The sequence below is a fragment of the Heteronotia binoei genome, chromosome 1 (genome assembly GCF_032191835.1).
Source record: "Heteronotia binoei isolate CCM8104 ecotype False Entrance Well chromosome 1, APGP_CSIRO_Hbin_v1, whole genome shotgun sequence".
NCBI lineage: Eukaryota > Metazoa > Chordata > Lepidosauria > Squamata > Gekkonidae > Heteronotia > Heteronotia binoei.
Window position 1 is genome coordinate 277,012,824 of NC_083223.1, and position 19,606 is coordinate 277,032,429.

A 19,606-nucleotide genomic window follows, 5' to 3' on the forward strand; every position below is an offset into this window, starting at 1 on the left:
AGAATACTGGGTCAAAGAGGAATGTTGATGTTGTGGGGAGGGATGGTGGCTCAATGGTAGCACATCTGCTTGGCAAGCAGAAGGTCCCAGGTTCAATCCAGCGGACAGCGTCAGAAGCCTGGGGGTGCTACTGGAGCCGTCCCTAAAGATGGAGGCTCAGATAGCGACCACTGCCAAGTCTGCGTTTTTTCATCTTAGACGGGCAAGGCAGTTGGCCCCCTTCCTGGACCCCGACGACCTAGCAACAGTGATCCACGCTACGGTCACCTCGAGGTTGTATTACTGCAATGCCCTCTACATGGGGCTGCCCCTGTGCCGGACCCGGAAATTGCAGCTGGTGCAGAATGCCGCGGCCCGGCTGTTACTGGGCCTCCCAAGATGGGGGCACATTCGGCCGGGTCTTCGGGCTCTGCACTGGCTCCCAATAACATACCGGGTCCGGTACAAGGTGCTGGTCATTACCTTTAAAGCCCTATATGGCCTGGGACCTGCCTACCTGAGGGACCGTCTCTCCCCACACGTTCCCCAGAGAGTACTGAGGTCTGGGACTCAAAATCTTCTCAACATCCCCGGGCCCAAGGAAGTGCGTCTCAAGACAACTAGAGACAGGGCCTTTTCTACAATGGCCCCTATGTGGTGGAACCAGCTACCGGAAGAGGTGAGGCCCCTGCGGGATCTTACTCAGTTCCGCAGGGCCTGTAAGACGACCCTCGTCCAGTTAGCCTACGCCTGACTGGATAAATGTAGCTTTCTAGATCTCTGTGATTGCTGTATAGTTTTAATGCTAAAAATTTTTAGGTTTTTAGGTTTTTAAATGCTTGATTTTAAGTGCAATTACTTTGTTCCAATTTTATTGTTTTATTGGTTGTTGTAAGCCGCCCTGAGCCACTCGTGGGAAGGGCGGGATATAAATCCCGGAATAAATAAATAAATAAATAAATCCCTGACATCTCCAATAAAAAGGGTCCTGGCAAATAGGCGTGAGAAACCTCTGCTTGAGACCCTGGAGAGCCGCTGTCAGTCTGAGTAGACAAGACTGACTTTGATGGACCGAGGGTCTGATTCAGTAGAAGGCAGCTTCATAATCTTTGGGGATGGACAGTGGCTCAGTGGTAGAGCATCTTTCTTGGTGAGCGGTTCAATCCCCGGCATCTCCAACTAAAAAGGGTCCAGGCAAGTTGGCGTGAAAAGCCTCAGCTTGAGACCCTGGAGAGCCGCTGCCAGTCTGAGTAGACAAGACTGACTTTGATGGACCGAGGATCTGATTCAGTATAAGGCAGCTTCATGTGTTTATAATCTTTGGGGAGGGACAGTGGCTCAGTGGCAGAGCATCTTCTTGGTAAGCGGAAGGTCCCAGGTTCAATCCCCGGCATCTCCAACTAGAAAGGGTCCAGGCAAGTAGGTGTGAAAAACCTCCGCTTGAGACCCTGGAGAGCCTCTGCCAGTCTGAGTAGACAAGACTGACTTTGATGGACCGAGGGTCTGATTCAGTAGAAGGCGGCTTCGTATGTTCATATGTTCAAGTCGTCTCCGACTTATGACAACTCAAGGAATGAACGACTTTCAAAATGTTCTATCGTTAAACAGCCCTGTTCAGATCTTGCATACTGAGGGCCGCTATGGCTTTCTCAATGAAGTCCATCCATTTCTTGGGAGTCTTCCTCTTTTTCAGCTGCCTTCTGCTTTTCCTAGCATGTTTCCGCCCCCCTCCAGTGAGTCTTGTCTTCTCATAATGCGACTGAAGTATGATTTTGGTTCAGTTTACTAATTTTGTGTTCTAGGCTTGATTTGATCGAGAACCCCAATATCTGTCTTTTTTTGGTGGTATCTGCAAAACTCTCCAACACCATAGGTGCATTCACACTCCACTAAGTGATGCATTTTACATCCGGATTTTTGCCCTTCTTACACAGTAAAAATCTGGATGTGAAAAAGCATCACTTCGCGTAGTGTGTGTACAAACCACATATTTCCAAGCGTTCAGCTTTCTTCCTGTCAGCTTTCCTGTCAGGTTTCCGGAGAGCCAGTTTGGTGTCGTGGTTAAGTGTGCGGACTCTTATCTGGAAGAACCGGGTTTGATTCCCCACCCCTCCACTTGCAGCTGCTGAGATGGCCTTGGTCAGCCACAGTTCTTGCAAGAGTGGTCCTTGAAAGGGCAGCTTCTATTAGAGAGCCAGTTTGGCTTAGCGGTGAAAGCGCGGACTCTTATCTGGGAGATCGGGGTTTGATTCCCCACCCCTCCACTTGCAGCTGCTGAGATGGTCTTGGGTAAGCCATAGCTCTCTTATCTTGGAGAACCGGGTTTGATTCCCCACTCCTCCACTTGCACCTTCTGGAATGGCCTGGAGTCAGCCATAGCTCTCTTATCTAGGAGAACCGGGTTTGATTCCCCACTCCTCCCCTTGCAGCTGCTGAAATGGCCTCGGGTCAGCCAGAGCTCTCTTATCTGGGAGAACCGGGTTTGATTCCCCACTCCCCCCACTTGCACCTGCTAGAATGGCCTTGGGTCAGCCATAGCTCTCTTATCTGGGAGAACCGGGTTTGATTCCCCACTCCTCCCCTTGCAGCTGCTGAAATGGCCTCGGGTCAGCCATAGCTCTCTTATCTTGGAGAACCGGGTTTGATTCCCCACTCCTCCCCTTGCAGCTGCTGAAATGGCCTCGGGTCAGCCAGAGCTCTCTTATCTGGGAGAACTGGGTTTGATTCCCTACTCCCCCACTTGCACCTGCTAGAATGGCCTTGGGTCAGCCATAGCTCTCTTATCTGGGAGAACCGGGTTTGATTCCCCACTCCTCCCCTTGCAGCTGCTGAAATGGCCTCGGGTCAGCCATAGCTCTCTTATCTTGGAGAACCGGGTTTGATTCTCCACTTCTCCACTTGCAGCTGCTGGAATGGCCTTGGGTCAGCCACAGTTCTCGCAAGAGTGGTCCTTGAAAGGGCAGCTTCTATTAGAGAGCCAGTTTGGCGTAGCGGTAAAGTGCAGACTCTTATCTGGGAGATCGGGGTTAGATTCCCCACTCCTCCGTTTGCACCTGCTGGAATGGTCTTGGGTCAGCCGTAGCTATGGCAGAGGTTGTCCTTGAAAGGGCAACTGCTGTGAGAGCCCTCTCCAGCTCCACCCACCCTCACAGGGTGTCTGTTGTGGGGGGGAGGTAAAGGAGACTGTGACCGCTCTGAAACTCTGAGATTCAGAGTATAGAGCTAATGTAAATCCAATATCATCATCATCATCTTCTTCTGCTGCTTCGTCCTCTTCTACTTCCTCTTCTTCTTTCTCTTCTTCTTCTTCCTCTTCTCCTCCTCCTCCTTCTTCTTCTTCCTCTTCCTCTTCTTCCTTCTCCCTTCTTCTTCATCCAACTTTCACACCCATACATAGTCATGGGGAATACTATGGCATGAACAATCTTAGGCCATTTTCCCACTGACCTTACGCCGGAGCGACATCCCTCTTCACCGCGCAGCGTCTGCGCGGATTTCCCACCAACTGCTGCGCACGACCAGGAAGCACCGCGGCTTTTGCGTCGCAGATGTAAACCGCTAAAAACCAGTTTACATCTGCGACGCAAAAGCTGCGGCTCTTCCTGGTTGTGCGCAGCAGTTGGTGGGAAATCCGCGCAGACACTGCGCGGTGAAGAGGGTCATCGCTCCGGAGTAAGGTCAGTGGGGAAACGGCCAATGTCTCCAGTGACACATCTCTACACGTCAGAATCTTTTCTACCTCCTTTTTTTTTTTTTGATTAATAAAAAGCTTTATTAATATAAAGTTCAAGGTACAAAGTATGAAAATGCATTGGCAGATGTGTAACATGTACTCATATACAACAGGAAGATGGATATAAACAAAGTTAGTTATTAAAATCCAGGTTACAACAACAGTTGACATGACATCAGTATAGCATGATATGGGTCATTAGGACTTTTGCTGTCCTTTGAGACCTTGTCAATAAAGGGACGCCATTTATACACAAAGTCCAGAGAAGCAGATTGGGAGGTGTTACGAGGATCTAAGTCATGAGTGAGCTTATCTAAGACAAAGTAGTCCCACAGCTTTAGCCACCATGCCTGCCTTGATGGAGGATTTTGCTGTTTCCAAACCGAGGCGATTGCAAATTTGGCCGCCACAAACATATGTGAAATTAAATCCTCTGTTTGTGCAGGAATACGCGAAGTGCCTGTATGATTCAGGAGAGCATATTCCGGCGTGAATGGAGGAGAAAATGAGGTGAGGTCCTGTACTTCTTGATAGATTAGTCTCCAGAATTTTTTTATGACGGGGCATAGCCACCAGGAGTGAAAAAATGTGCCTCTCTGACCGCAGTTCTTAAAACAAAGGGGAGAAATTGAGCAGGAGTGTGATAACTGTACCGGGGTCTTATACCAACGTGTGAGAACTTTAATGGCTTGAAGTTGTACATTCATTGCTTTTGTTTTATATATGGTGGAGTTCCAGATGGCCTGCCACTGCTCTTTGGCTACTTCAATACCCAGATCTCGGTGCCAGGCCCCTTGATAGGAGTGTGGTTTTATGTCAATGGAGTGGAGTAATAATTTGTAAATTCTCGATATCAAGCCTTTAATTGGGGTTGAATCGCTCGATAGAAGTTTTTCAAAATCACCAAGAAGGATTCGCAAGGGAGGACTAAAGAGCTGAATATCCAGTAAATGCTTGAGTTGCAGGTATTCAAACCATGGAAGTCGGGTATCAGAGTTTGCCTCTAAGGTCACTTTATCTTTTAATACCCCTTTAGACAGGACATCAACAAAGCGAGTCAGCCTCAGCCGTCTCCATTTTGTGAAAGAGTTTTTATACCGACCTGGGGTAAACCAGGGTTGGCCGAGAAATGTGGCTAAGGGGAAGTTGGAGGGGCTAATAGGTTGCAGTGTTTGTGCAAATTCGTAGAAGAGAAGCTAAAAAGGGATTTGAGGAAAGGGAAGGTTTGACACGCCTAGAGAAACCCCAAAGCTCTTCCTGGAAGGAAGAAGTCTTAAGATAAGAATTTTCAATGAACTTCCAATCCGCCACATATGACGGCCTGTAATATTTTATTAAGGTAGTAAGGATGATAGCATCATGGTACCTGGAGATGTCAGGGACCGCCAGCCCTCCCGTCGAAGTAGGTCGCCTGCAGGACGCGAAATTAAGCCTTGGCTTTCGATGTTGCCATACAAATTCATTCACTTGAGTCTGCCATTTACTTAGCAAGGGAGCTGGGATACACAAAGGGACAGCACGTGGATAAAACACTATCTTAGGCAAGACCAGAGATTTGACTAGGTAGATGCGTTCCAACAGAGTGAGAAATTTTTCGCCAGAGAGAGTTAAAAGGGAGTTGATAGAATCAGAGATCTCCATCCGGTTGATGGAAGAGAGGGTATCGAAATTTAGAGGGATGTGAACTCCAAGATGTTTCCAAGATTTTGTGACCCATTTGTACCTATAGTGTTTTTTGATGAAGGCACTGGAAGCAGAGGATAGGGAGATGGGATGTAGAAGGGATTTGTCAAAATTTATAGTGAGGCCAGAAGCTGCAGCAAAGTCAGACAGGTGGGAATGGATTGCTGGGAGCGATAAGAAAGGGTTGGTGAGATATAGGGTTATATCATCTGCGAAAAGGCTTATCTTAAAAGTTCTTGTCATTACTGGGACACCATGGATTCGTGAATCTTCTCTGATTTTGATGGCAAGAGGCTCAATTGCAAGAGCGAATAAGAGAGGCGAAAGAGGGCACCCTTGGCGAGTACCCCTAGACAATGTAAAGATATCTGAGTTAAGGTTATTGATTCGTAACAGAGCTGAAGGGAGAGGTATAAGGAATCTATGAGGTTGCGAAATTTGGGACCAAAATTCATTCTTTCAAGTAAAGAGTGGAGGTACAGTGGCTCAACCGAATCAAAGGCCTTCTCTATATCTATAGATAGGATGCAAGCATCACGAATGGCCTTAGATTTGCAATGGTATATTAAGTTCAGCGTTTTTGTGGGTGACATCTGTTAAGTCGCGACCAGGAATGAAGCCTGACTGATCTGGGGCAATATAACTTGCTATGAAGCTATTTAACCGTTTAGTTAGGATACTAGCAAAGAGTTTGTAGTCAGTGTTTAGGAGGGATATCGGTCGATAGGATCTAGGGTCCTGTTCATTTCTTCCCTTCTTGTGCAAAACGATGATCTTAGCGAGGCTCCATGACTGAGGAGTAGAGCCAGTGTTCTACCTCCTTCATGGCCACCCTTCCCAGTCTTAATCTTCTTCTGATTCTTGGTTGCACTTTTGGTGGATGACGGAGTCAAAGAACAGAACATCTTGAATTATCAGTTTCTTCATCAGTCTTTATCCCAGCATTAATTTCAGAAATTTCCCATGTTACCTTGGAAGGAGCCAGAGCGGAGGGAAGGCAGTGTATTTATTGATGTACCTTTTTTTGCTGAGAAAGAGGATGCCGGTTTGTACCTGCGCAAGTTCCTTCACGAGGCTGATGGATTTCCATTCTGTATGGCAAAATGTGGTTGCGTTCTCTAGAGGGGTAGCCTTTTTGTCAGCCTGTAGCAACAAAAAAGAGCAAGACTCCAGTAGCACCTTCAAGACTAACCGCATTTGTGGCCGGGGAGGAGTTTTTGTGAGTCTCTGCTCTGGAGGAGGAGGAGGAGGAGAGAGGAGGAGAGGAGGAGGAGGAGGAGAGGAGGAGGAGGAGAGGAGAAGAAGAAGAAGAAGAAGAAGAAGAAGAAGAAGAAGAAGAAGAAGAAGAAGAAGAAGAAGAAGAAGAAGAAGAAGAAGAAGAAGAAGAAGAAGAAGAAGAAGAAGAAGAGAAGAGAAGAAGAAGAAGAAGAAGAAGAAGAAGAAGAAGAAGAGAAGAAGAAGAGAAGAAGAAGAAGAGAAAGATGAACATATATGAAGCTGCCTTATACTGAATCAGACCCTGGGTCCATCAACGTCAGTATTGTCTACTCAGACTGGCAACGGCTCTCCAGGATCTCAAGCTGAGGCTTTTCACACCTATTTGCCTGGACCCTTTTTTGGAGATGCCAGGGATTGAACCTGGGACCTTCTGCTTCCCAAGCAGATGCTCTACCACTGAGCCACCGTCCCTCCCCAATTGGATATGATAAGATGATATTGGATTTATATCCCACCGTTATACTCTGAATCTCCAAGTCTCAGAGCAGTCACAATCTCCTTTGGCTTCCTCCCCACCCCCCTCAACAGATACCCCGTGAGGTAGGTGGGGCTGAGAGAGCTCTTACAGCAGCTGCCCTTTCAAGGACAACTCCTAGGAGAGCTATGGCTGACCCAAGGCCATTCCAGCAGCTGCAAGTGGAGGAGTGGGGAATCAAACCCAGTTCTTCCAGGTAAGAGTTTGCGCACTTAACCACTATACGAAATTGGCTAGCAGTGACTCATGAAAGCTCTTACCTGCCACAAATTTGGTTAGTCAAGGTGCCACTGGACTCTTGGTTTTTTCTGCTGCTTTGGACAAACCAACCTGATGACCCTTCTTGATTTTTTAATCTATTTGGGGGGGTTTTGAATATTCCACCTTTCTGCTCTTACAAGGTCCCCCCAGGGACGCTAACAATTTAAAACAGACATCCGTGGAAAGTAGAGCAGAGCTGGTAAGGAAAGAATTACTAGCTCTACTTTACAAGCTAAGAATACTTTACAAGCTAAGTTTGTGTTGAGTATAAGCCAGACCAGTTGGGTCTCTGAATTGACTTCTGTGAGACGAGTATGCACCAAAACACACCCAATTAGGGTTGCCAAGTCCAATTCAAGAAATATCTGGGGACTTTGGGGGTGGAGCCAGGAGACTTTGGGGGTGGAGCCAGGAGCAAAGTTGTGACAAGCACAATTGAGCTCCAAGAGAGTTCTGGCCAACACATTTCAAGGGATTGAACACCTTTTAAATGCCTTCCTTCCATAGGAAATAATGGAGGATTGGGGCACCTTCTTTCGGGGCTCACAGAATTGGACCCCCTCGTCCAATCTTTTTGAAACTTGGAAGGTATTTTGGGGAGAGGCACTAGATGCTATACTGAAAATTTGGTGCCTCTATCTCAAAAAAAAGACCCCCAGAGCCCCCAATACCCACGGATCAATTCCCCATCATTCCCTATAGGAATCGTTCATGGAGGTGCATGATGGCTCTGGGGGCGGGGCTTCCCCCGTCGGCCAGCTGGCTGAGGGAGGGGGGAAGCCTGTAAAACTGGGGGATCCCCCTCTGGGACCTGGGGATTGGGAAGCCTAAACCCAATGCTTCCTGGTAGCTACGCTCTGAGATGGATTATGGGTAATAATAGGGAAATTGTCTATCCAGGACACTAGTTTGCCATGACAGATCTTCTCATTAAAGAAGGAAGAAGAAGAAAAAGGAGGAGTTGGTTTTTTATGCTATGCTTTTCTCTACCTTAAGGAGCCTCAAAGCAGTTTACAATCCTCTGTGATAGGGTTGCCAATCCCCAGGTGGGGGCAGGGGATCCCCCAGTTTGGAGGCCCTCCCCCCGCTTCAGGGTCATCAGAAAGCGGGGGGAGGGGAGGGAAATGTCTGCTGGGAACTCTGTTATTCCTTATGGAGATTTATTCCCATAGAAAATCATGGAGAATTGATCCGTGGGTATCTGGGTCTCTGGGGGGCTGTTTTTTGAGGTAGAGGCACCAAATTGTCAGTACAGCATCTAGTGCCTCTCCCCAAAATATCCCCCAAGTTTCAAAACGATTGGACCAGGGGGTCCAATTCTATGAGCCCCCAAAAGAAGGTGCCCCTATCCTTCATTATTTCCTATGGAAGGAAGGCATTGAAAAGGGTGTGCCGTCCCTTTCAATGTGATGGCCAGGACTCCCTGTGGAGTTCAATGAAGCTTGTCACAGCCTTGATCTTGGCTCCACCCCTAATGTCTCCTGGCTCCACCCCCAAAGTCCCCAGATATTTCTTAAATTGGACTTGGCAACCCTATTGCTCCTGGCTCCACCCCCAGTGTCTCCTGGCTCCACCCCCCAAAGACTCCTGGCTCCACCCCCAAAGTCTCCTGGCTCCACCCCCAAAGTCCCCAGATATTTCTTAAATTGGACTTGGCAACCCTACCCTGTGAGCAGGGACGGATTAACAGTTAGGCCAACCAGGCACTGGTCTATGGGCCCCACACCTTTAGGGGCCCCAGGCCAGTTCCCCCCCCCAAATCCCCCCCCCCTGCTTGCAGCCAGCGACTGAGCCACTCCTTGGCCGACTTGCCTGGTGCGGCGGCTGCTGGAGTCGTTGCCAAGTTTGCCACTCGCTACCTCTCGCCCACAGCTTTGTCAAAGGGGCTTCTGAGAAGGTGCCTGTGGGGCGCTCCGACTTCTGAGATAATTTGCAAAGAAGCCCCCAAGATTTTGACTTGAGGCCTAGGGGCTTCCGCAGGGTTTAAACTGGCACTGCCCGTGAGGTAGGTGGGGCTGGGAGAACCCTGAAAAACTGACCCAAGGTCCCCCAGGAGGCTGCATGTGGAGCAGTGGGGAATCGAACCCAGTTCTCCAGATTAGAGTCTGCTGCTCTTAAATGCTTAGGATTGCCAATCCGCAGGTGGGGGCAGGGGATCCCCCGGTTTGGAGGCCCTCCCCCCGTTTCAGGGTCGTCAGAAAGCGGGGGGAGGGGAGGGAAATGTCTGCTGGGAACTCTATTATTCCCTATGGAGATTTATTCCCATAGAAAATCATGGAGAATTCTGCGGGTATCTGGAGCTCTGGGGGGACTGATTTTTGGGGTAGAGGCACCAAATTCTCAGTACAGCATCTAGTGCCTCTCCTCAAAATACCCACCAAGTTTCAAAAAGATTGGACCAGGGGGTTCAATTCCATGAGCCCCAAAAGAAGGTGCCCTTATCCTTCATTACTCCCTATGGAAGGAAGGCATTGAAAAGGTGTGCTGTCCCTTTAAATGTGATGGCCAGAACTCCCTTTGGCGTTCAATGATGCATGTCACAGCCTTTGACCTTGGCTCCGCCCCTAATGTCTCCTGACTCCACCCCCCAAAGTCCCCAGATATTTCTTGAATTCGACTTGGCAACCCTATAAGAGCTACACGAGGCTGGATCTCTGGGGGAAAAATATTCATTTATTTATTTTTATTTATGTCCCGCCCGCCCCGCTGAAGCAGGCTCAGTACTGAAGAATCCCAAGGACACCCGAGAACACAGTTTGGATAAGTCCCTTATCTTTTGCTCGCAAATGGAGAAGAATGACAACCTGGGAAACAGATGTTACACATCTGAGCGACTCCTACGACGCTTCTGCAAAATTACTATTAGCATTATTAAATCTCTGCAGACTCAAGGGCATGTCTAGAGAGAGATTAGGAAATGAGACTGGTAGTTCTACTTCACAAAGTTGATTTTATTAGCTACTTTAAGGAGAGGGAGGGAGGAGGAAGTGCAATTACAACACAAGAGGATATAACACTTCAGCCGTTCTGAGAAAAAGGCATCGGGGGGGTATCCGGATAAGTCTCCCCCACGACTAGTCCAACAGAGCAACGGTTCTCAGTTGATGGTAGGCATACTTCTGGTGAGACACAGAAGTTGTCTGGGCGGGATACATGGTTTCTATAATAATTACAACGGATCTGCTCGCCCTCAATCCTTATACCAACTTCCAAATGCCTTCAACACATAAACTGTTCTTGCACACAGCTCACCTCGCAGTCACAATCCTGTTCTAGGGTTGCCAAGTCCAATTTAAAAAATATCTGGGGACTTTGGGGGTGGAGCCAGGAGACATTGGAGTGGAGCCAAGATCAAGGCTGTGACAAGCCATCACATTTAAAGGGAGTTCTGGCCATCACATCACATTTAAAGGGACGGGCACACCTTTTCAATGCCTTCCTTACATAGGAAATAATGATGGATAGGGGCACCTTCTTTTGGGGCTCATAGACTTGGACCCCCTGGTCCAATCGTTTTGAAACTTGGGGAATATTTTGGGGAGAGGCACTAGATGCTGTACTGAAAATGTGGTGCTTCTACCTCAAAACACAGCCCCCCCAGAGCCCCAGATACTCGCAGATCAATTCTCCATTATTTTCTATGGGAATAAATCTCTATAGGGAATAAGAGAGTTCCCAGCAGATATTTCCCTCCCCTCCCCCCGCTTTCTGATGACCCTGAAGCGGGAGGAGGGTCTCCAAACCGGGGGATCCCCTGCCCCCACCTGGGGATTGGCAGCCCCTATCCTATTCCCTCCGCAGCGTCTGGTCGGATTTCCCACCATCTGCGCCGAAGTTACACAGCTCTCACAGGAGTTGTCCTTGAAATGGCAGCTTCTGTCAGAGCTTTCTCAGCCCCACCTACATCACAGGGTTTCTGTTGTGGGAGGGGTAAAGGAGATTGTGATCGCTCTGAGATTCTGAGATTCAGAGTATAGGGCGGGATATAAATGCAATATCATCATCATCATCATCATCATTTTTTCTTTTTCTTTTTTCTTCTACTTCTTTTTCTGTTTTTTCTTCTTTTTCTAGGACAACTCCTGCGAGAGCTATGGCTGACCCAAGGCCATTCCAGCAGCTGCAAGTGAAGAGGGGAATCAAACCCGGTTCTCCCAGATAAGAAGATGAAGAAGATATTGGATTTATATCCTGCCCTCCTCTCCAAATCTCAGAGTCTCAGAGCGGCTCACAATCTCCTTTACCTTCCCCCCCCCCCGCCCACAACAGATACCCTGTGAGGTAGGTGAGGCTGAGAGAGCTCTGACAGAAGCTGCCCTTTCGAGGACAACCTCTGCCAGAGCTATGGCTGACTCAAGACCATTCCAGCAGCTCCAAGTGGCGGAGTCGGGACTCAAACCCGGTTCTCCCAGATAAGAGTTCGCGCACTTAACGACACCAGGGAAAAAAAACCCTGTGGTAACCTTTACCATAGTCTCCCCCGCCCCCACCGCTTCCCCTTGTCCTGGATTGCACAAAGCTTCTCTCTCTCAACCACAAGATGGTTGTGTAAGTCAAAGCCTGGGGGCACCAGCCTGTGCTCTGAAGCCATCTCCTGTCACCTCTAATAGCTATGTAGCAACTTCAATATACTCAGCGCCGAGTATTTGAAGCAGTGGTTCCATTCAGGAGGCCTTAATTACGGATGGCTATTATGAACATCACTCGGAGCTTGTCGCTCTTCACAAGCTGCAATTTGATTTCCCCACGAAATGTCCCCTTGCAGTCTCCGTCTCGGCCTCTGGACTGGAGGCCTTTGGGCTTGGCCTGCAGAAGAATCAAAAGCCTTCCCCGTGTCACTGGTTTGGTCAATGGTTTGTCACAGCAGGAGCTGAGCAGACCGGGTTTTAGGGTTGCCAAGTCCAATTGAAGAAATATCTGGGGACTTTGAGGGTGGAGCCAGGAGACTTTGGGGGTGGAGCCAGGAGACATTGGGGCGGAGCCAGGAACAAGGGTGTGACAAGCATAATTGAACTCCAAGAGAGTTCTGGCCATCACATTTAAAGGGATAGCACACCTTTTAAATGTCTTCCTTCTATAGGAAATAATGAAGGATAGGGGCACCTTCTTTTGGGGCTCATAGAATTGGATCCCCCTGGTCCATTGGTTTTCAATTTGGGGGGTACTTTGGGGAGAGGCACTAGATACTATACTGAAAATCTGGTGCCTCTACCTCAAAAAACAGCTCCCCCAGAGCCCCCGAAACCTCCAGATTAATTCCCCATTATACCCTATGAGAATCCATCTCCACATAGGGAATAATGATGTGCTCAGCAGACGTTTCCTTCCCCCACACACATACCATTTCTGGCGAGTCTGAAGCAGGGGATTGGCCTCTCTACTCACGAGTTGCTGCCAACTTCTTCACAGCAACACAGACACCCCATCCCAAGAGGAAGCCTTTCAATCGGAGACTGAAGCCTCCGGAGGTGCAAAGGCACATGGTCCTTTGGAGCAGGGCTTCCCCCCACCGGCCAGCTGACTGGGGGCGGGAAGGAGCCTGGGAAAGCGGAAGAACTCAAGCTGGGACCTGGGGATTGGCAAGCTTACCGGGTTTCGACCAAGGAAACGTCAGCTGCTTGCAGACGGGCGGTTTAAGCCACCCCGGGGACAGGAGGTGAGCACCCCCCAAAAAAAGCATGTCTACATGCGCAAATTGGCCTGCCTTCCCTGTCCCACCTCCAAGCTGTTCCCAGCTTACCAGGAGCCGGCTTTAAAAGGCACCATTGTCACTTTCCGGAGAGCCGTGTACAAGGTGCGTGAGTGCTCTACATGCTCGCTGGGGTGCCCACAGCCTGTCCTTCTTCCGTGGGCCATCAGGAGAACTGGGTTTGATTCCCCACTCCTCAACTGACAACTGCTGGAACGGCCTTGGGTTAGCCATAGCTATCGTAGGAGTTGTCCTTGAAAGGGCAGCTTCTGTCAGAGCTCTCTCAGCCCCACCCATCTCACAGGGTGTTTGTTGTGGGGAGAGAAGATATAGAAGATTGTGAGCCGCTCTGAGTCTCTGATTCCTGAAGGGCGGCATGTAAATCTGCAGTCGTCTTCTTCTTCTTTCCCTGGTTGAAGCTCAGTCTGCTCAGCTCCTCCTCCTCTTTCTTCTTGAGATGTAAGGCAGGGTTGACCTACGGTAGCTCTCCAGATTTTTTTTTTTGCCTACAACTCCCATCAGCCCCAGCCATCAGCCATGCTGGCTGGGGCTGATGGGAGTTGTCGGCAAAGAACGTCTGGAGAGCTACCGTTGGCCACCCCTGATGTAGGGTGTTTTTACATTCGGTTTGATCCAGAGTTTTCGTCTTCAAATTGCCTGCCACTGTTCCGCTTTAATTATTTTCCTTTTACATTCAAACGTTTCAATTGGGGGGGGGGGGGGGTGTCTCTGATCAGAGGGCAGCCGGACTACCAGTGCTTAATTAAGAGAGCCAGTTTGGTGTAGTGGTTAAGTGTGCAGACTCTTATCTGGGAGAACCAGGTTTGATTCCCCACTCCTCCACTTGCACCTGCTGGAATGGCCTTGGGTCAGCCATAGCTCTGGCAGAGGTTGTCCTTGAAAGGGCAGCTGCTGTGAGAGCCCTCTCAGCCCCACCCACCTCACAGGGTGTCTGTTGTGAGGGGAGAAGACATAGGAGATTGTAAGCCGCTCTGAGTCTCTGATTCAGGGAGAAGGGCGGGATATAAATCTGCAATTCTTCTTCTTCTTAATTAAATGCATAAAATTGCTTGGGAATCGTGTCAACGCTGCAAAAACAATACAAATTGAAATCACTAGACGAGGCAAGCAATGATATGTCAAAACTTCAAGCGCTGTCAGTTCTCATGCAAATTATTGCGCCTTGTGGTGGCTTTTGGAGGAGTCTTTTAAAACGCAGGGGAACCTTTTACAATCCAGTTTGAAACGCCCGTAGAGAAAAGACCAGACCAAAACTAGGCTCGAGAAAAACGCTTTTGTGGCATCGTCGAAACCCATCTCATTGGAACAAACGTCAATGCCTCGGGAAGCAACGATGCGAAGCGATTAGGGGAACGTTCTGCAATGTAAAAGGCAAGTTTACAATGCGGAGATAGAGAGTCGCAAACGGCCAATGTAAAAACACCCGTAGCCAACTCCTTGGAGAACTCATTCCTGGAGCTCTTTTTGAAAAGTTCAGTGGATGTAGTGCCTGGATTTTACAGCTCTCAGGCCTAATCTCTTTGTTTCTCGTACAGAACTTCAAGCGCTCCGGAACGAGATGTCTTACCAGTGGAAACAACCTTGCCTGCCCCCTCCCATCGGCGTGAAGGGGGGCACAAAATATGGGGGTGCCTACGGTCCGGCAAAAGGCGCCACTTCCTGCACGGCCCCCCCTCAGATGAAGAGTGTCAATGCGTGTTCCCCCACGTGCGCTAACGCTTGTTCCCCCACGTGCGCGAAGCCGTGCGTGAGCCCCATCACTCCGATCTGCATGACCAACGGCCAGGGCCAGTGCTCTCCCACTTACTCATGTGGTCCTATCTGTTTGAGTCCACTCTGTGCCTCAAATGGGAATCCATGCGCTAATGCATGCGCGGGCCCTGCCACTCCCATCTGCATGGCAAATGGACAGGCCCAGTGCTCTCCTCCTTGCCCGCATGGCCCTATCTGCATGACATCCCTCCAGACCCAAAATATGGGCCCATGCGCTGCTGCATGCGCAACCCCCAAGCAGAGCCCGTGCTCTCCCATTTGCCAGAGCCCGTGCGCAACCCTCAAGCAGGGCCCGTGCTCTCCCATTTGCCAGAGCCCGTGCGCAACCCTCAAGCAGGGCCCGTGCTCTCCCATTTGCCAGAACCCGCGTGCAACCCTCAAGCAGGGCCCGTGCTCTCCCATTTGCCAGAGCCCGTGCGCAACCCCCAAGCAGGGCCCATGTTCTCCCATTTGCCAGAACCCGCGTGCAACCCTCAAGCAGGGCCCATGCTCTCCCATTTGCCAGAGCCCGTGCGCAACCCCCAAGCAGAGCCCACGCTCTCCCATTTGCCAGGGCTCAATGGCTTCTGGTTGTATCTCGCCGCAGCAACCCCGGAGCGACTCCGTTGGCCAATACGCTCGTGGCCCGATCTGCATAACATCACTCCAGCCCCAAAGCTGCAGTCCGTGTTCCCCTCAAAGTCCAGCCCCTATCTCCGTGGGGTCGCTCCAGGCCCAGAGCGGCAATTCGAGTGCTGCCCCTTGCAAAACGGGGAAGAAACAGTGCGCCAGCCCCTGCCAGGATCCCTGCGACGACCCTTGTGATGCACCGTGTTCTCCTACATGCGCCACCCCAACTGACACCAAAGGGGGCACTGTGTGCGCCGACCCCTGTGGGGAGGTGAAGTCTGGTGCTTCCAAATGCTCATCTGCCTCTGAGCGAGCGTGCAGCAAAACCCGCCCTACTATCACCCTGAATCAATGCGTCATAAAGAAATGATAACAGCCTGCATCGTTGCGCTCAGAGCTGGTGTGAGAGAAGCGAAGACTTGTGGATCCTCTTGTAGTTTACTGTGCACCTTACACTGCATCTCGTATATCCTGCATCCCACGTCCCTCCTGTTTAAAAAATAATCAGCAAATTTCCTGAGTCACCTTCCTCCGTTTTCTCTCCTGTTGTTACCTGGATTTTTTAAAGTCTTCCTTTAGAATATGGGTTGCTGTCTTCCCATGATATCAAGTCTACCTTGGAGAAAAAAGGACTCTGTATGTTGCTTGGTGGTGGACCTTCACCCCTTCCAGGAATTTCAGCTTTAGATGTACAGAAATAAAAATAAGTTTAAAGGCACTGCATTGCTGCAACCTGAATGGGGACTTTGGGGGGTCAGAAGCCAGAAGATGTTCCCATTCCCTACAAATAAATAAAAATACAGCAGTGCAGTTCCCCTGAATAAAGTTTTCATTTCCCCTTCCTTCCTTCCTTCCTTCCTTCCTTCCTTCCTTCCTTCCTTCCTTCCTTCCTTCCTTCCTTCCTTCCTTCCTTCCTTCCTTCCTTCCTTTCTTTTTTTTGCATTCAAATGCTTCTACAACAGCTGCACTTCCAGTAAAATGAAAGTGAACTTGCACACACACACACAGATTGAGGGGGGGGGGGAAGCAGCCAAAATAAACAGTTTGCATGCCCACACTTTTGTGATCTCCATCAGGCAAAGGGTTAGATACCTTTACTCACTGGAGTTGCTGAATGTAACAATCTGCTGTATTTCAGCCAATTTATAAAGAGAGAGAGGTCTAGAGGTGGCGTTTTCTTCTATCCCATGCTCAGGTTCTAGTTAACGCTTTACTGTCCCTTTCTTTCTTTCTTTCTTTCTTTCTTTCTTTCTTTCTTTCTTTCTTTCTTTCTTTCTTTCTTTCGCATTCAAATGCTTCTACAACAGCTGCATTTCCAGTAAAATGAAAGTGAACTTGCACACACACACACAGATTGAGAGGGGGGGGGGAAGCAGCCAAAATAAACAGTTTGCATGCCCATATTTTTGTGATCTCCATCAGGCAAAGGGTTATGTTCTTATGTGACACAGAGTGTTGGACTGGATGGGCCATTGGCCTGATCCAACATGGCTTCTCTTATGTTCTTATGTGACACAGAGTGTTGGACTGGATGGGCCCTTGGCCTGATCTAACATTGGTTCTCTTATGTTCTTATGTGATACAGAGTGCTGGACTGGATGGGCCACTGGCCTGATCCAACATGGCTTCTCTTATGTTCTTATGTGACACAGAGTGTTGGACTGGATGGGCCATTGGCCTGATCCAACATGGCTTCTCTTATGTTCTTATGTGACACAGAGTGTTGGACTGGATGGACCATTGGCCCTATCCAACATGGCTTTTCTTATGTTCTTATGTGACACAGAGTGTTGGACTGGATGGGCCATTGGCCTGATCCAACGTGGCTTCTCTTATGTTCTTATGTGATACACAGTGTTGGACTGGATGGGCCATTAGCCTGATCCAACATGGCTTCTCTTAGGTTCTTATGTGACACAGAGTGTTGGACTGGATGGGCCATTGGCCTGATCCAACATGGCTTCTCTTATGTTTTTAAAACAAGTAGTGTTCCAGTGTGCAGGAGGCCAACTAAATATCCTGCTTCCAAGTTCTCGTCCAGCAAAGGTGCACTCTACGTTCTTTTATATCTCAACGGAGACAACTCCTCCAAGATCTCTAACTCTTCGATTGGAGGACACTTTACACTCTTCCTCCTTCAATATTACGACATTTCCTTATGTACAAACAAGCACCAAGCCTCAGTATTTTTTACTGGGGACTGGCAAGCCTAGGCAATGCTGAACAAGATACCTCTGGTTTGCTACAAGAAGGGTGGACCAAATGCTTTGCATACAGGGGAGGGACGGTGGCTCAGTGGTAGAGCATCTGCTTGGTAAGCAGAAGGTCCCAGGTTCAATCCCCGACATCTCCACTAAAAAAGGGTCCAGGCAAATTGGTGTGAAAAACCTCAGCTTGAGACCCTGGAGAGCCGCTGCCAGTCTGAGAAGACAAGACTGACTTTGATGGACCTTTGAGGGTCTGATTCAGTATAAGGCAGCTTCATATGTTCATATGTACAGGGCCAGCCGTAGACTGTCTGGCACCCCCCGCCCCCCGCACTGATAACGTCACCAAGTCACGGGGGGGGGGGGAGCCCAATTCAGTGCCCCCAGAAGCGGGAGTGGAATTCTAGCAGGAGCTCCTTTGCATATTAAGCTGCGCCCCCCTGATGTAGTTGATCCTCCAAGAACTTACAAAAAAGAGCCTTGTAAGCTCTTGGAGGATTGGCTACATCAGGGGTGTGTGGCCTAATATCCAGAGGAGCTCCTGTTAGAATTCCACCCCTGCCGAGAAGGCCAGTGCCCTAGGCAATTGCCAAATTTACCTTGTATCAGGGTCGGTCCTGTCTGCATGCAGAAGGTCCTCAGAATCTCATACTAAAGATTCTCCCCTGATAATCTCATACTATCAGGGGAGGGATGGTGGCTCAGGGGTAGAGCATCTGCTTGGGAAGCAGAAGGTCCCAGGTTCAATCCCTGGCACCTCCAAAAAAGGGTCCAGGCAAATAAGTGTGGGAAACCTCCGCTTGAGACCCTGGAGAGCCGCTGCCAGTCTGAGAAGACAATACTGACTTTGCTGGACCAAGGGCCTGATTCAGTATAAGACAGCTTCATATGTTCATATGTGCATAAAGAATTTCAAGTAGCAGATGCTGGAAGAGATGCTTCTCTGCTTGAAGTCTTTGATAGCTGCTGCTCCCAGTCACAGTAGACTGTGTTGAGCCTGATTGTCCAACGGTAGTGGAGGGACGGTGGCTCAGTGGTAGAGCATCCGCTTGGTAAGCAGAAGGTCCCAGGTTCAATCCCCGGCATCTCCAACTAAAAAGGGTCCAGGCAAGTAGGTGTGAAAAACCTCAGCTTGAGACCCTAGAGAGCCACTACCAGTTAGGGGAGGGACGGTGGCTCAGTGGTAGAGCATCCGCTTGGTAAGCAGAAGGTCCCAGGTTCAATCCCTGGCATCTCCAACTCAAAAGGGTCCAGGCAAGTAGGTGTGAAAAACCTCCGCTTGAAACCCTGGAAAGCCGCTGCCAGTCTGAGTAGACAAGACTGACTTTGATGGACCAAGGGGGGTCTGATTCAGTATAAGGGAGCTTCATATGTTCATAATCTTTGGGGAGGGACAGTGGCTCAGTGGTAGAGCATCTGCTTGATGAGCAGAAGGTCCCAGGTTCAATCCCCGGCATCTCCAACGAGAAAGGGTCCAGGCAAATAGGTGTGAAAAACCTCTGCTTGAGACCCCAGAGAGCCGCTACCAATCTGAGTAGACAAGACTGACTTTGATGGACCCAGGGTCTGATTCAGTAGAAGGCAGCTTCGCATGTTCATCTACAGTCTGAAAGTTCTGTGCCACCACTGGAAAAAACCCTCGTTACCACCTGCCTCCCCTCTGCAGTCAGAGACACAGACTGGGATCAAGAGAAGGGTGTTTTTTAATTGTGATATTTTGGTGTGTTTTGTGTATTTGTGTGAGTGTGTATGCATGCCTGGAAGTCATGGTGACTTCTGGTAACCCCAACTAGAGCACGGAGGACGTTCAGGGAAGGGACAAGATACAGCCTACCTCTGCCTCCCAACCGTGGTATTCCAAGGTCTCCCATCCGAGACCTTGCCAGGGTCAGCCCTGC

General features: G+C 49.4%; 1 protein-coding gene across 1 annotated transcript in view; it reads left to right on the forward strand.

Moving 5' to 3' along the window:
- The window catches only part of LOC132584239 (protein S100-A11-like), a 381,641-nt gene that overhangs the window by 192,359 nt on the left and 169,676 nt on the right, over positions 1–19,606 (forward strand). The gene's annotated exons all lie outside the window — the stretch shown is intronic.